This window comes from Anabrus simplex, chromosome 1 (assembly GCF_040414725.1).
Source record: "Anabrus simplex isolate iqAnaSimp1 chromosome 1, ASM4041472v1, whole genome shotgun sequence".
Lineage (NCBI taxonomy): Eukaryota > Metazoa > Arthropoda > Insecta > Orthoptera > Tettigoniidae > Anabrus > Anabrus simplex.
In genome coordinates, this window is record NC_090265.1 from 1,013,606,846 (window position 1) to 1,013,624,259 (window position 17,414).

General features: G+C 42.8%; 1 protein-coding gene across 2 annotated transcripts in view; it reads left to right on the plus strand.

Annotated features, from left to right (window-relative positions):
• The window catches only part of LOC136857899 (aminopeptidase A), a 209,103-nt gene that overhangs the window by 75,846 nt on the left and 115,843 nt on the right, over window positions 1–17,414 (plus strand). The window lies entirely within an intron of this gene.

A 17,414-nucleotide genomic window follows, 5' to 3' on the forward strand; every position in this document is an offset into this window, starting at 1 on the left:
ACAGCCATTTCATCCGTAACCCTGTTGAGTTCCGCCTCTAACTCATCTTCTGCCAACCATCTTCTAGAGTGTGCCATGCCTGTAAAAAAGACAAGAAGGGATAAAATCATACTCAGAACTATCAAATTAAGTTATAAATACACACTGGAATGCTTTCCGAGTGTTTTTTAAGTTATACGCGAAACATTACTAGGGTTCATATCAGAAGTTATCGTACATAACCTCAGTTTTCCGGAACACCTTATTCATTACATCAATATAACATCTTAGCGGGACTGTTGTGAATAAATTCGCAATGCTAACAAGGAACTAGAACCTTCATAAAATACAAATCAGAGCATGCATTACCAAAAATACACTGGTAGGAAATATAAATAAAGTAAGAAAAACGGCAGAAAACTTCATGATTTTTTCGATATCCATGGATACTGCGCTTTTTTCAAATATATTTTTGTCTGTATGTTCAATAATGTGTACATTACTTCACTAAATATGCTACAATATATATTGAATGATATTCTTACCTTTATAAGAAAAAGTTGTCGCAGATATCTTCATACAAGCACGTTTTTACACAACATGCGCCAGTACACAGCCGGTAGAGCACGCTGGTATACATACTTACCACTTTTAGTTCTTGTGTGATCAATGTGGCAGTGGAGCGCGAATTTCAAAATATGGTGCGTATTTATATCAGAGACCGTTTGGAGCTGTAGTGATCAGCTACAATGTTTAATGCACGTAGGTTCTTGTGTATAATATTTACGTAGAGAGCAAGTGGTAAGTATACTTACCAGTAACCTATAAAGGGTTAAAGAGAGTAGGGAAGCCCGACTTCAAATTATAGAATGTCGGCGAGCAAGATGCCATTCCTACAACTTCAAATTACCGAGGGGACCAAATAACATTGATTTTTTTCAATTTATCGAGTATTTTTCAAGGGACAAGGAGAAAACTTCAAATTATCGAGAGATTCATTTTAACGAGTGTCAAATTATCGAGAGTCGACTGTATTTCAGATATTTATCCGTTTTAGGTCACTCAAGACCGATCAGTGGTTTTAGCTTTCGTGTTTGTTTGTTCTGACATCTCGGGGAAACGGCTGATGGATCTCGAACAAACTTCCATTTTTGGAGTCTAATCATCTTGGACCAGGAATTGATTTGTATATGATTTAAAATCACTGAATAGACTGGGAGTTTTTAGGAAGACCAAACGAGTTATTTAAAATTTTCTCATACACTATTGAATTTTTGTAAAATCTGTAGATTATGTGTGAAATTTCCCTTCAGTTTAAATCATTTTTATATACGTAAATTCGCTTACTCTTCCTATGACGGAAAAAATTACTATTTTCTACTGGTTTCATGCTCTGCAGTGAATCCGGACACCCTCGCAGACTGACAGCGAATCTACCGGTTTCCATGGCAACGTCCCAGCCTGCTTGCCAGCGGGGAAGTAACGTAATACCATTTTCGTCCTTATTCCTGTACATTCGTGGTTGTTCATTGGGTAGAAGGCGAGAGAGGCGTCTAACTGTCATTCTGCGGGATATTTGTGGAATACAGTTGGAAATTACAATCGTCTTCGAATAGTGCTAAGCGTGGCTGTTAATATTTGAACAGTACTGCGGATGTAGCCCATTTTTCACACTATAAGGTGTTTTCTAGCATTTGCTTACTGCTACTTCCATTTTCTGCTCGAATTTGTTGCCTCTGCCTTGTCTCGTTAGGCTTTCCTTTTGCGAAAATCAAATGATCATGATCATAAATATGTCTCAACGACTGCTAATTTCAGATGACCACCAGCCATAAAACATAGCCTGCACGGTTGCTGGGTAACGTTGACTGGCAGCTCGATAGCTGCAGTCATTAAGTGCGGCCAGTATCCAGTATTCGGGAGATAGTGGGTTCGAACCCCACTGTCGGCAGACCTGAAGTTGGTTTTCCGTGGTTTCCCATTTCACACCAGACAAATGCTTGGGCTGAACCTTAAATAAGGCCACGGCCGCTTCCTTCCCACTTGTAGCCCTTTCCTGTCCCATCGTCCCCATAAGACCTATCTGTGACGGTGCGACGTAAAGCACTTCCAAAAGAAAAGAGAAAAAAGGAAAATGCACGGTAGCTAGGTTTAACTTCTGTCACATTTTTTGACGCTTCCGTAACGCAAATTTTCAGATGATCCCAGCCATATGACTGATGTATATAAAAAACCAAGTCAGTTGTTAAGAGAAACGCGCGCTCTCGTTGGAACACAGGTGAAAGACGACTATATTATATACTTCTTTTTTACGACGACTTCCAATTAACTTATAATCGATACTGGCATTCTGTAGTGATTCTCTGGAAAATGTGGACTTCTTTTTTACGATGACTTCCAATTAACTTAAAATCGATATTGGCATTCTGTAGTGATTCTCTGGAAAATGTGGCTTCATTAACTGATAGGATTTTTGACATTTTAAATCCCTGTCTGAAAACCCTTATCGGCAATTCAATCCCGTCAAGTTACCGTTGTGGTTTCTAAGTCACAGATGGATCGAATTTCTCGCCTAGAGTTCCAACTGGAACAAGTAACACACTCTGAAAACAATGTACTTGCAAAGCAAAACAGAACCCGTTCTCGATCGAGATCTCGATCACCTTATAGTCAGTATTGACCGGCTGGTGCGTCATGCTGGTATAATGTTAGTTTTGGAGAGAAGTCATGCCTTTCACCATGTTCATATGTTGGTAGACCCTCTACTGATTCTGGAAACGCTTATGTGATGCTATTCATTCGATTGACGCTTTAATTCAGGCTCGTAGGCTCGATGATGATGATGCTTGTTGTTTTAAGGGGCCTAACATCGAAGGTCATCGGCCCTCGTAGGCTTGTGTCCATGTCTCATCAGTGGCGACAATACGCTGAAGAAATGCGTCTCCGTTGCGTTATCTGTCCAAATGGATGCCAGTTCTCATACCGGTGCCATTTCTGTACTCGTACATCGGTGAGTTGCTGTGGGATGCAACGGGACCTAATTTTCCTCATGTTAAAACATTTCGTCACTTTTTGCCACACAATTTGATGACTGAAACCAACATCTACGGATAATTCTCGGACAGCCCATCGATGGTCTACGGCAGGACCACTCAAAAGCTTAAAATCTCACACGTGCAAACCGAGGCGCAGAGGTTCTGTGCACCGTGCATTGGCCCAACTCGGCTCGGTTCGGACGAGCTATTTGTCTCGGAGCGACTAGACTAATCTCGGATCAACTCTGCTCGGATGATGGAGCGCTGTAGAACAATAGAGGAAGGGAGAGAGAGACGGAGCGAGCGAGAGAGGCCCTGGTCTGCAGAAACGAACGAGACCACTCATGATGTCAATCTGATGTTGAGGAATGGACGGCCGACCTGTGCGGTGCAAATCCGCAGTCTCACTCCGATCCGGACGTAACACCTTGACGCATCGTGCAACCGTCCTACATGGTAATGCATTCTCGCCACAGGCCTCACGTAATCCTCGATAACATTCTGATGCGTTTTTACCACGGGCATCCTCGATTTTAATCCACGAACGCTGATCAACTTTTGAAAACCTGTTTTAGAGCGGTGAAATAGACAGTATTCACTTCAACGTCACATAGCGACAACACTCCCAACTGGATGCCCGTCATATGCACATCGACAACAGCGCCAACTGACCGCCCCATATCTTATTTGCGCATGCCCGATCTCCTGCGAGTGTCTAGACTACGTTGCCACAACTTAATTTACAGCCCTCGTATGTTTATAAAATAAGTAGGTATAACAGTTGAAAGCTAAAAGAGCATCTGGGGATATACTAAAGCAATGGGTTGGGATATAGTGCGGCATCTGAAGTACTTATTTGATTACTGTTTGTATGAAGGAAATATACCACATGAATGGAGAGTTACTATGGTACCTCCAGTGTACAAGGGACAGGTTGATAAACATTAAGCGGATAATTACAGCCATTCAATTTGACATTTATTGCTTGTAAGCTTTGGAACACATTCTTTCTTTTTATAGAAGGCAGTTGGGATTTAGGAAAGGTTATTCCAGAGAAGCTCAATTTGTAGGTTTCAACCAGGATATAGCAGATATTTTAGATTCAGGAGATCAAATGGCCATATCGCTATTGTTCTATACAAGGCGTTTATAGATAAATAATGGGAGACTGTTGACGAAAATGAGGTCTGTTGGACTAGATAAGTGTTTAATTGCCTGGCTAAATTTCTAAGAGAAAATAACAGAATAGAGTAAGTGAAGTATTATCTGATCCTGTAACGATTAAGAGTGGCGTTACCGCAGGGCAGTATTATTGATCCTTTGTTTTCTTATGTATATAAATAACTAGCTGATGTACCCGTGCTTCGCTACGGGATTCTCAGAAAGACTGCCTTTGTGGTTTTCCTAACTACAGTTATCTTAGGTCATTACAAAAACGTCAGTAGGAATGCAGGGATTGAAAGCAATGTTATCATATAAAATACTCGATCAAATGAAAAACCGCACATTTTCTCACTTTTAACGAACAGGATGCCGATCTAACAATCCAGAGTTCCAGTGCTTGGAATGACCAGGCCGCAGACAGCCATGGACACTCCTCTGCCATTGTTCCTTTAAATATACACACTGCTCATTCGAATCAGTGCCTCAGGGTCGGGACTGAATAGATCGAATGCTATGATGAACCGGTTTGTTACGTACCAATAGTATCAGAAAATTTGTGAACCAGAGGAATGGCATGCTTAAGAAGAAAGTTATCTAACTAACCGGCCACTTCCCGCCAATATTCAGGCAGGCTGTTATACTCGGTACGACCGGGTGAGTTGGCCGTGCGGTTAGGGGCGCGCAGCTGTGAGTTTGCATCCGAGAGGTAGTGGGTTCGAAAACCACTGTCGACAGCCCTGAAGATGATATTCCGTGGTCTCCCAATATCACACCAGGCAAATGCTGGGGCTGTACCGAAACTAACGCCAGGGCCGCTTTCTTTCCACTCCTAGCCCTTTATCCCATCGTCGTCATAATACCCATCTGTGTCGGTGCGACCTAAAGCAAATTTTAAAAAAAGTACTCGGTATACAGCAGAAATCCCATCTATCGGATATGATTGGCAACAGAAGACACAAAGCACATCACAACAAACAGTGGTAAATGTAATGTTATTGTTGTTCAATGTTATGAGCTTTCTGTATTGTAGGTCTTCACATTTAGTTTTCTTTCGCCTCTGTGATATTAGGGCGTCTTATGAAATTGATTATAGCGTAGACTGTAGTTCCTTATTCCCCGACTTTATATAACAATTTTCATTAACTTCTGTTTACCCATTTTCTCATGACTTGGCGCTGATATGGACTTAGCAACAAAAATCCAAATTCATGAATATCTCTGTTGTTAGGTATAGCCGGTACGGTAAAAATGTATAAGACATAAATGATCGGAAATTTAATACAATATAATTTTAGTAATGTACTATTTGTCGATAGGACCACTAATCACACAAATATTTGAGAATTAAATTTTAGGTCTTCTCCTAAACTCCACTCAGAGTGAATGAAATTATTTATGGCTTAGATTGTAGCGACTTATATCCTGACTTTGCATACTGATTTTCATTAAGATAGGACCACTAATAACATAAAAATTTTAGAATTTAAATTTAGGCCTTCCCCTAAACTACCATTTCTTTCAGCGTGAAGATTATTTATAACCTAGATTCTAGCGACTTATTTGCGGACTTTGCATACCGATTTTCATTAAGATAGGACCAATCTATATAAATAAAAATGAATCGCTAAATGTGTTGCTAAGCGCAAAACTCGGGAACGGATGGACCAATTCGGCTAATTCTTTTTTTCAAATATTCCTCGAAGTCCGAGTAAGGTTTATACGAAGAGAAAAATTGGAAAAAATGCCAGGAAAATCGTAAAAGCCCCATTTCTCGTTTTCCATTCAAACTGTTCGTCTCTCTTTCCTTCTCCCACGTTTGCGCTTAGCGCTGTCCTCCTCTAATCCAGCGCGTTTGCCAAATGTCCGTAAATCTCAGTGTTATCGGTTAAAATGGGTGAATATCGGATTGTGTACAAAATTTCAAGCCGCATTTGATGCCGTTAACAAAAAGAAAGTTTACAAAATAATTGAGTGTGAAGATGTTAATATAATGGAATGTTACCTTAAATGCAAAATCTTCATTGCATAGAACGTATCATGTCATAACTCCTATTTTATATTCACTATATTTGTAATTTTTTCACTGCTGGAAAAGGAACATTTCAGCTCGACGTAGATAAGTTTGTTTTTAAATTTAAATGATAAGAACATGCACTATCTGTGTTTCTTTTCAGTCATGTTCCGAGATTTTTATGTGCAGGCACGAAAAAGCCAGTCGCTGGCCAACTTCTTTGCTATTGAATTTGCAAGGGGGCTCAAAGCGGGGCAAATGGTCTTCAGATATGGAAGTTATTTTTGAAACACACCCTAAGTTCTTATCTCGCTTAGTTCTCAGTGACAGGAAGAATGTCTCTTGGGTTTTGGTTTCGGGCGTGAGGCTGGCTAACTATCTGGCTGCCACGACTGCCGGTACGGATCTCCCAAACATACGCTCTCCAGACAGCCGAATGCAGTGTCATATTTTATTATAGTTGGAGACCTTTGTCTACCCTGATTGTTTTAAAATCTTCGCTTCTCAACAAACAAGATTTTCGATTTCTTTGATTGATTGGTTTATTTTGTGTGTGCTTCCATATACAGTATTCTCATTTCAAGACTCATGCCGCCTATGAGAAGCGGGCGGAGCAACTTCGGTCGAAGTACTCGAAATGCTACAAGCCAAGCTAATTTTCAGTCTAATTGGACTGCACAACAACGTGAAGAGCAAAATGAAACTGAAAGGATTCGAATATCACGAACACGTGCAGCGCGTCTTTCTGCTAATAATCTTGCAAGTTTGAGTAGAGCTGCTTTCAGTTACGATGTTTCAATTGACTACAGTGCCTACCAATGCGTTACTATTCGATCTGTGGACTCAGTTTGCCAAAATTGTAAGGCATTGAAACCACGGTCGCTTCGCATGAAACCTCGCGAGGTGGTGGTGGTGGTGATTTTTGTTTTAAGAGGAAGTACAACTAGGCAACCATCCTCTATATAGCACTAATCGGAGGGAGAAAAGGGAAGAGATCCGACACTTCGAAAAATGAAGATATCGGCCAAAAGAAGACAAGGGCCACGAAGGGCGTGAAAATGAAAGACTCCCTAGCCCTCGCAAACCTAATAGCGTCGGGGTCGGAAAAGAACAAGAGTTGACTAAGGGAGGTCGGATAGGATAGATGAAAGTGAGGAGCCTGGCACAAGTAAGTGGAAGCAATGTCAGGACTCAGCTGAGGGCCCCGTGGTCGCCAACCCACGCTCCAAAGTTCAGAGCCCCTGGGGCTGAAGCCTCGCGACTCCAAGCGAACTTGACTCTCATCGCGGGGCCGCTTGCGTGTCGAGGCGCGGAAAATAACATGAAATATCATACATGTTGCTGCTCATTCGCCCATTGGGTTTTTTAAGAGTATTGTAGAGTGAAGTACGATATCGTTAACGAAGACGACGAGCGTAATGGTGTAGTTGAAATAAAATTAAACGTGTCATGTCAGAAAGTATCGGCAAAGCAGACCACGGACATTTAATTTCACGTCTTTATTTGTCGTGATCAGGAAACTGATAAACAGATATCGATGGTAAATCATTATGAATTGCAGATGAACGATGAAAAATCTAATATGGGTAAATCCTCTAACATAATTCGAACATAGATTACATCAGTAAAAGCCTCCGTGGCTCAGGCGGCAGCGCGTTGGTCACTCACCGCTAGATTCCGTGGTTCAAATCCCGGTCAATCCACGTGAGATTTGTTTTTCACCGGGTTCTCCGGTTTTCCCTGTCATCTTCCATTCTAGCAACACTCTCTAGCATCATTTCATTTTATCTGTCAGTCATTCATCATTGCCCCAGAGGAGTGCGACAGGCCTCGGCAACCGGTACAATTCCTATCCTCGCCGCAGGATGGGGGCTTCATTCATTCCATTTCTGACCCGGTCACTGACTGGAAAACAGGTTGTAGGTTATCATTATAATTCAAGGACCACGTTAAGTCTTGTTGCATTATTATTATTATTATTATTATTATTATTATTATTATTATTATTATTATTATTATTATTATTATTATTATTATTATTAGTAGTAGTAGTAGTAGTATACACAAAAGCCCCTTTTCGCGACGGCCCTGGTAGGCCACCAAGTGACCTCTGCCCAGCTCGAAGGCCAGTAGATTACGAGGTGACGTGTGTTCAACACGACGAATCCTCTCGACCGTTATTCTTGGCTTTTTAGACCCGGTCTCTATCTCAACGTGATCACGAAACCTGAGATACAGGTAAAAATCCCTGACCTGGCCGGAATCGAACCCGGGGCCTCCCTAGACTGCGGAGGAGGCTATTAAGACGCACGATGTTTGGTAAAATATTTGTTGTAAAATCATACTCTAAGCACTCGCTTCTTTTTTTTTTCTGTTTTATGCCCCAGGCTAGGGGGATTAATCATTTACAATTGAAAAACCAAACCCAGCCGAGAATCGAACCCGGGACCGCCGGGTAACCGGCGCACGCGTTGCCCCCTACACCGCGGAGCTGAACTCGTTGAAGTCAATATTGGCGATTATGTAAACGTATACTGTCAGATTATTATTACCACTACGATTATCGTCATCATTATCATCATCGTCGCCAAAATAGGCTTACAACATTAGCACTAACGATGATAGAATCCCGAATCAATTTTTAATGTTTGATGGCTTAATCATCTTGTATTCATCGTATCACGAGCTACCAAGGGAGGAACGTTGAACTATAATTCCAAGCAGTTCCGACAATATTTGATAGATGGCGTTACTGCATCAGTGGAGTCGACACTGGAGTCGAGAGTGTCGGTTCCAGAGGTAGCAGTCTCGACTCTTCGCGACGCCGTTCGCAGCCCATCCCTACTTTTCAGGCGTTTGCTCTATTAACCAGCATTTCGTCTTAGGTCTGACACTAGACTCATCAGAGTAGGATGTGTCAGACCCTTCGCACTGACGCTGGGGTGTATGCAGGTGAACTTTCTTTTTTTAGGATGTGTTTCATTCCCCGCCCAAAGAGCGGGGCGGGCCCCTAGACAGTAACGCTGTCTCCCAGGCCAGAGATGTGATGAGAACTGTGAGGAGTGTTGAATGAGGGAGATGGAAAGAACGATGTGTAGAATTTAGGGAGGAGGAATTACGAGGTATCTCGGTTACGTAGATGGGGATTGTAGAGGGTGTGCGCTAGGAGTGGAGTTTAAATTATACATACAGTTTGCAAGGTCGACGTGAAGGTGTAGTAAGGAGTACTAGGGTAGGGTTGCGATGTAAGGAAGTGGAGGGTTGATGTAATATTGGCGATGGAGGTGGCTAGAAGGCGGAGAAGGTCTAGTATCGGAAGGGGTGGTAGGAAGAAGCTGGTTTGGGGAGTGGCGTAGCTGGCCGGGGGCGACGGTGAGAGTTGCTAGAAGAGGAGCGCATAGTATGGGGTGGGGAGCGAGAGTGTTCCACTCGGTGGTGCAGACTGTGGATTCGAACGCCGGTGGTTATCAGGTGTTGTACTTCGTCTTCTGATGGGAGTTGTATCCGTACCATGAACGTTGGGCCGTTGCTGTTGTAGATGCGATATGCTCGGCGGGCTGGGACGCCTGCTGTTTGGAGTTCTTGTAGGATGTCTCTTGTTGTGATGGTTGGGTCAATGCCACGAAGGATACAGCTCGGGACTGGAAGCTGCTGAGGTGCTGGTGTTGCGGCGCTGTATTTCCTTGTAAGGCTGGCTGTGCTGTGGTCCTTGCATCTGTTTGGTTGGCAAGGGATTGCTGGGGATTAGGTGGTGTGGAGTTTAGGGATGTGATGGGTGTTGACATTATAGGAGAGGGGTGGCTTGTTGTAGTAGAGATGGTGGGAATATGGGAAGGAGTGTAGGCCGAAGTAGTGATGGTAGTGGTAGTAGTAGTTGATGTGGACGAAATAGAGGTGGGGGCGGTGGAGGCTGCTGGGTTGTTTGGTGTTGGCATTCTTTTACGGTGGGGAGTTTGGTAGGATTATTAAGCATTTGCTGTAGTATGCATTCAGAAGTTGGCATCACTTGATGAGTCTGCTGTTGATCTTCGCGCCCCAGGCTTCGAGGACTGTTGTTTCGTCTCCATCTCGTAGGTATGCCAGGACCTGGATTGAAGGTAGAGAAGTTGATCGATCCCGGAGCTTGCGAACATCGTGGACTCGGGAGCCGGACTTGCCAAGTTCGGTGAGAATGAAGTCCTCCGTGAGGGCGGTATCCACACCTGTGATGAGGCAGGAATACATGTTTTACTGGGGAGGCGACAGCCAACTAGGCGTCTGCCTATTAATTTTTCTTGGGCTGACTGAGTTGCAGGTAGAGTTGAGGGCCACCCAGCCGAAAAAAATTGAGGTGAGTTGGTTTGATCCCGAAATTGGTGATGTGTGTTGTGCAGGTGAACTTATCAGAAGCCCATTATAAGAGGCACAGTCTAATAACTGCATACGGGAGGTAATTCTCCACAATTGAATTATTGCTCGCCTAGCAATTCCGAATGGAAAATTCTATGTTTACATGGAGGGAATTAGATATTTTTCACTAATAGAGCATGTCAAAAGATCAGATGTAAGGCTTTTCAGGCGTTTGCTCTATTAACCAGCGTTTCGTCTTAGGTCTGACACTAGACTCATCAGAGTGGGATTTGTCAGACCCTACCCACTGACGCTGGGGTGTATGCAGGTGAACTTACTTACTTACTTACTTACTTACTTACTTACTTACTTACTTACTTACTTTACTCGTTTTCATTCCCCACCCTGATGGGGGCGAAGCGGGCCACCTAGAGGGTTGCGCCCTCGCTCTGGCCGAGAGTTGTGGGCGTGTTGGGGTGTGTGGAAAGAGGAAGGTGGGTAAGTGGATGTGAAATATGACGGAGATGTGGGAAGAATTGAGAGAAGAGGGAGATGAGAATAAGGACGTGTAGGGTATCCAGCGCTTTATTGACAGATTTACAAATACAAAGACATGTATAGCAGAGATGAAAATAAGGGAAGATTTAACCAAGGTTGCAAGGGAAAAGGTGAAGTGCAAGGATGTGATAGAAGGAGGAGAAATTAACAAGAGAAGTGAGTAGGAGGCTGAGGAGGTGAGAGGTTGGCGATGGTGGCGAAAAGTAGCGTGGTGAGAGTGGATAAGGTCGAATATGTGGACTAGGTGGTTGAGGAGGAGGGGTAGGTCGGGGACGGCGACGAGGTGTGGCAGGACGGGTTAAAGGTTGAGGAGGAGAACGAAACTCTTCAACCCGGTGGTGGCGGCCGTGGAGCTGTATACCATGGTGGATAAGTCGTTGAGCGTCGTCGAGTGTAGGAAGGTGGAGTCTCATTAAATACGTGGGTCCATCTGCGTTGAAGATCCGGAACGCTCGGCGCACTGGTAATCCTGCTTGACGGAGTTCATGGACGATGTCTTCTGATGATAAGCGAACGACGCAACTGTAGGTGGTAGGGCTGTCGGACGGCGGCGGTGGCGACGGTGAACGGGCCGTATCTGCAGCCGTTTCGGTGGCAGTTCCCTCGGCAGGTGGCTGAAGTAAGGTGCACTCGGGACGAAGTTGGTCAGTGGTGGGAGAGATGGGGAGAGGAGACGTCATAAGGGGGAAAGGATGGGACATAACTGAAGTGGTTATAGGAATGTTGGAGGAGGTGTGAGCAGAAGTGGTGGTGGTTGTGGTGGTGGTGCAGCTAGACGACGCAGGATGGAACAGTGTTGTAGATGGAGGTGGCGCGGTTGCTACAAACGAATCGGCTGTGACAGGCGTATCAGGTGCGTCGAGGAGTAGTTGAGCCATGATGTTCGGAGGACTAGCTTCGAGCTTCGAGGCGGCGGTGAATGCATGCTCCATTATCTAGAAGGTTGAAGTAGTCGTCGGAAGAAGGAACATACAGGAGTACATCAGGCGATGGATCTGGTCCGGCGTAGAGTCTGGAGGCAGTATGGATGCCTGTTGAGCGGAGTTCCGTGTAGATGTCGTTATTGGAGAGAGCAGGATTAACATCACGGACGATAGGGGTGAACATTTTGGGGAGGCCGACTTCCGACTTGGTGCCAGCCTATATGCTTGATTGCCGTCGGAAGGGTGCGTAGGTATAGTTGTGGCGTCACCCGACCGACAAAAAAGAAGAGACGTTGCTGTGGGAAGATTGGAGTCCACTTATAGAGGAGATGTGTGTGCAGGTGAACTTATCAGAAGCCCATTATAAGAGGCACAGTCTGATAACTGCATACGGGAGATAAATCTCCTCAATGGAATTATTGCCCGCCTAGTGTCAGACCTAAGACGAAACGCTAGTTAATAGAGCAAACGCCTGAAAAGCCTTACATCTGATCTGTTTTTGACATGCCCTATTGGTGAAAAATATCTAATTCCGTCCATGGGAACTTAGAATTTCTATCCAATGAAGATTTTGCATTTGAGGTAACATTCCATTATATTAACATCTTCACACTCAATAATTGTGTAAACTTTCTTTTTGTTAACGGCATCAAATGCGGCTTGAAATTTTGTACATAATCCGATATTCACCCATTTTAACCGATAACATTGAGATTTACGGACATTTGGCAAACGCGCTGGATTAGAGGAGGACAGCGCTAAGCGCAAACGTGGGAGAAGGAAAGAGAGACGAACAGTTTGAATGGAAAACCAGAAATGGGGCTTTTACGTTTTTCTTGGAATTTTTTTTTCAATTTTTCTCTTCGTATAAACCTTACTCGGACTTCGACGAATATTTAAAAAAAAGAATTAGCCGAATTGGTCCATCCGTTCCCGAGTTTTCCGCTTAGCAACACATTTAGCGAATCATTTTTATTTCTATATATATAAAAAATCAGTTTTGTTGATTCTAAAAACTGACACAAAAATTGTTATTTTAATGAAAACCTGCAAAAAGTAGCGTTTTAATTATAAAAAGCGGGAAGTCCTAGTAGGCCCTATGTTTTCAAAATATATTGAGTTTGTGACATTTCATTGAACAATGCTTTAAAATAAATGACTTTGCAGTTTTAAAAGAAAACACTGTACATGATAAAACACCGTAACATAGGCGTATCAGATTTGTACTGTTGGAATCCATATTACACTGATTACGAACTCGAATCGCAATAACTAAAAAAAAAAAAAAAAAAAAAAAAAAAATTGCTTACGTCGCACAGACACAGATAGGACGATTGGATAGGAAAGGGCTTGGAGTAGGAAGGAAGCGACCGTGGCCTTAATTAAGGTACATCCTGGTGTGAAAATGGGAAACAACGGAAAACGATTTTCAGGACTGCTGTCATTGGGGTTCGAACCCACTATCTCCCGAATGTAAGCTGACATCTACGTGACTCAAACCGCATAGCCACTTGCTCGGTAACCGCAACAACCACACGCAGATAATTACGTCACTTGATTAGGTACATTGTGTTGTCCAACCCTTGTCCCGTTTCTCTACGGGGTCGAGTATGGCTCTTCGTAGCGAATTTTTACGACTGGATGCCCTTCCTGACGTCAACCTCATCAGAGAATTTAATGAGATGAAATGAATGATGTGATTTAAATGATAGCAGAAGGGAAAAGGTTGGAACCCGATGCCGGCACTTGGCCCACTCCTGTCGAATAGCACCGAGGGGTCCGCTCAAAGCTTTAAGTCCCCATCCGACGGACGAATCACCACCACCAACAGCGTCATATGTACTCACTGCATATAAACACTGTGGAGAGTTCTGGAATTGAATCCAGGGTTTTGTCACGCAGAATAATAATAATAATAATAATAATAATAATAATAATAATAATAATAATAATAATAATAATAATAATAATAATAATGGCGTAAGGCCTCGGGAGAGGCCTAATGCAGGTCTCTTTCTAATCCGTGAGGACGGGGCTCTACCTAAGATGATTTCTAATGATTAAGACGGCACACACATCCATCCCCCGAGCCAGATAAATTAACCAATTAAGGTTAAAATTCCTGACCCGGCCGTGAATCGAACCCGGGTCCCCCTGGACCAAAGGTCCGAACGCTAACCATTTGTCCATGAAGCCAAACACGCAATCTGGTGATTGGAAATGATTAAGTACTGTATATGAACTGAACATTTCTTGTTGGCGAAAATGCATTCTCCCATAGAAGAGTCATGCCTGTATAAATCACACATTCGACAAGTTTAGATACGCGTTACGTGTATGAACGAACTGTTAATGATTTATAGAGATCTGGATTGAGAACATTCGATTTGTGAAGGTTTCGTTCGTTGCCATAGCTTCAAATTACAGAGGTTCTCATTGTCGGAATTCAGATTATAAAGGTTCAATTTTCACTTCACACCCTCCAAAAAATCCTTATCTATGTTTCTTCTTCGAATTATCGAGACTTTTGTCCCGGAGCGGAGGGTAACAAACGAAAATTCCGATTTACAGATGTTTTCGATGTATCGAGATTTTACTGTGGGGTCCTGCTGTACGCCTATTTGCTTCAATCCTTCAATCTATTTATATTGTCACTGCATCCTAGATGAAAGCAAAGAGATGTAACATGGTAGAACTAACACATCTAAGCAATAACTACGGAATATCCTAGTAGGCCTACCATTGCCGTCTAAATGTTCGTAAAATCTCTCTGGTCTGAGACTACTATCGCATCACATATTTAGAAGAGGAGAAAGTGAATTTATTTTAGCATCAGCGTGATTGGTGTTTTGGGTTCAATTTGAGTCTATTTGTCTCTATGATAAAAACTAAAATAGGTTATGTTCAAAAGAAACACAAGTGCGACAATCATCTATTCGTCTCTCGGAGAGGATGTCGTTGGTGTCAAATGACGTCTGTCGAGGAAAGAATACACTTTTATTCCCTGAAATCACCAAAACGAAGACGAGAAATCCGTTGTAAAATATACGGAATGTGGATATAAAATTTCTAGATATGAAGGTGTTGGAATACTGGATGTGTTTTTTGCCTGGTGCGTACGAAGCTATTTAAATAAACTGCAAACAATGTAAAGTTATTTCTGAAGACATTCAACCTTGAGAAACCTTATAAACTAGTGAAAGATCCATAATAAACGTAGAACATTATGTATATGTGTTGAAATGTACTTGGATTATGTGCCAATATTCAACCGAACCTGCTTTTGCAATGAAGTGGGAGGATTCCTATGCACCACACAAACTGTAAAACTTCAGGAGAGTAGGTTGTCCAGAGAGAGAAGAAATGTGAAAAAAATGTTGATTATGCAGGGAATAATGCGAAGACATTTCGATAATTTGTGACGCAACTCTTGTATGGCGGTGAAAATTCCGTGTTCTCTTTGGTTAGTCCAGTGAGGAAAGATTTGTGATAGCATAGTTCTGGGAGTCTTCGTAGGCCTAATTGCTACCATTTCGTTGAGGGCTGTAAAGCTGCAAGTCTATGAAGCTAAATGCAGAGTAATATATCGATTTACTTTTATTACTAAATAGTTCTCTTTGTGGATCAGTGGTGATATCGACCTCCGGACTGTAAGATCACGGGTTCAAACCCAGTAGAGGTACCTTGTCGGATTTTTGAAGGGCGGAGAAAAGTTCATTTGACACTTCATGTACCGGTACGATGTCGACGTGTAAAAGATCTCTGGTGACACATTTGATATTTACCGGACTTTTTGAACAATCTCAGACATAGACGCCCCTAGTAGGCCTAATGTAAAACGAAACGTTTACACTGACGAGCAGTCGGCCAGATGGCGTCAAATTAAAAATCCCTGCACACGGTAGCTGAGGCCGTGCGGTTATAAGTACAGGACCTCGAATTTTACGTGGAATTCGAATTACAAGGACCAAATCCAAACAGCGGCCGCCGTACTGAAAAGTAGGCGAAGATGTCAGTTATGATTGTGCCCCCTTCACCTCCCCCCTTTCTTTCTATCATGCGATCTATTGGTAATTATAAGATGAATTTCAATCATCCATCAGTGTGTTCTCAGAGTCTTAGTTTATGAGACCTATATGACAATAACGGCGCCTCTTTCCTCATACAGTGCTTGTAACAGGCTTCTTAGGATTTTTGCAATCTCTACGGTTTTGTAGGTTTTTGAGGATGAAGGGTGATTTCATGTACTCACCTTCCGTAGCGATTTCCTTTCTGTACCTGATATCCTCATTCTCCACATTGTCTGCACGTTTTACTTTTTTCTTCTGCTATGACGCTGACGAAATTCATGTAAATAGTCTTTAAATTGAACCGTCAATTATAATTGGCATAAGCGGCTCACTCTGAACATCACCCAGTCACAGCCTTGTCTGTACCTTTAGGGGGTCAGCTAAATCTGATATTGTATCAAATACTTGTGCTAGGCTTTATTTTCGCTTTCCGTGACTTCCAACGCTTGCCTCCACCAGAGACTCTATCTTCGGAGTGTGGAGTAGACACCATCATGACACTCAGCTGAATGTTTCATAACTTCTACTTAGCCTATTTGTAACAAGCTTGTCACCTACATCGTCTTGTCCGACTTTCCTGGGTCAACTGATGGTAGACTATTTGGCTGTATTCTTCCAGGGGTCAGGCCTCGCTCGTTTTCACCTATTCATTTTAAGAGTGACTGTTTTGCTCTTTAAGGCAACAGTCACCACCAATATCAAGGCTCATGGTATAAAACGTCCAGATTGTGTTAATTTACATTGCCTACTTACACTACATAGGTCTAATGTTTGTGTTTACGAGGATGAGGTTGGACAGGTTGGACAGCTGTCGTAATACAATAGTTCATCATTTGAACGACAGTATGCATGGTTTGATGTAGAAATGAACAAATACAAAAATATTTTACTTTTCATGGCGATTATTTCCTAAAATATGTTGAAAGTGAATGTCTGCATGCTAAACCACTATTAGCACATGTTCGCATCTTAGCTCGACTGGTGCAGGCGTACATTATCTCTTTGCCTTTAAATACAATTTTTAGCCCTTTTAATGCCAATCAAATTAAGCTGAATCAAAATCTGTGTGTTTTTGTATTCCACGATTGAGGAGCGTCGGACTTCAGAAAGTAGGCCATTGAGCGCACGGCAGCGTGCAGTGCCAACAAGTGAGATCTGGTACTGAACGGGTAGAAAGAGAAGGGAGAGCCTTGTATCCCACTCAGACAAAGCCACAGAACAGTTTTTATCTTAACGAAAGTGACAACTCTCAGCAATGCTTTACAAGTACAGTAGTGAGTAATTACTTAGCTGCCATGAAGCGTAGTCGCGTACTATGGATACTAGCGAGTCTGTGCCTCTTTTT